Raw genomic sequence first — 789 nt, forward strand, 5'->3', positions numbered from 1 at the left:
AGAAGGAGACAATGGGATTATGTTTATTACTCTGGTAATGAAGAATTTCAAAGAAGGTGATGTGAGATTTTAAATCTTAAATTTGTCAGCTGCTAGAATCTTACCTGGTAGCCCAACAACACCATTGTCAGATGAAAGAGTTCCTAATTGTACTCTTGATGTCCCTGGTGATGGGAACTGTTTATTTTATACCCTTTCATATCTCATTACTGGGTCAATTTCTCAGCATTACGAATTACGTAAAGCAATTGTTAGTAATATGCCAAACTTTGAAGAATTGTTTAATAGTACATTAAGTGCAACCAGATATTCAAGCATATATGATTACATAAAGAAGTCCAAAATGTATAGAAATTGTGAGTGGGCCAGTGACACAGATTATTAGACTAACTGCAATATTAGGTACAACCATATATTCATATTCGCTAACTCCTACTTTTGTTGGCTGGGCTAGATATGGAACACAAACTTTATATGGCATTCCTGGTCATACTAATACACCTGCTTTGTATTTGAAGCATGTTGGTACTAATCATTTCCAAGCAGTTAAGTCTATTAATATTTTTTAAGCATTGATTGTTGATGGAAAGTGGGTAAGGTGTATGGGAGGTCCATCATCTTAAAAACATTGGTTGTTTAAATGTGACTTATATTTCACTGCATCTGCAATGTGAGTGATGTGTGAGTGTGTCTGAAAACCATTGGTGCATATCCACCCAGTATTGCTCAGTACGAAGAGATCTAACTCAATTCAGGAAGTGAGATTAATATATGTATCACAGTAAATAT

This window comes from Amphimedon queenslandica, unplaced genomic scaffold (genome assembly GCF_000090795.2).
Source record: "Amphimedon queenslandica unplaced genomic scaffold, v1.1 AMPQUscaffold_12885, whole genome shotgun sequence".
In the NCBI taxonomy this organism is placed as follows: Eukaryota; Metazoa; Porifera; class Demospongiae; order Haplosclerida; family Niphatidae; genus Amphimedon; species Amphimedon queenslandica.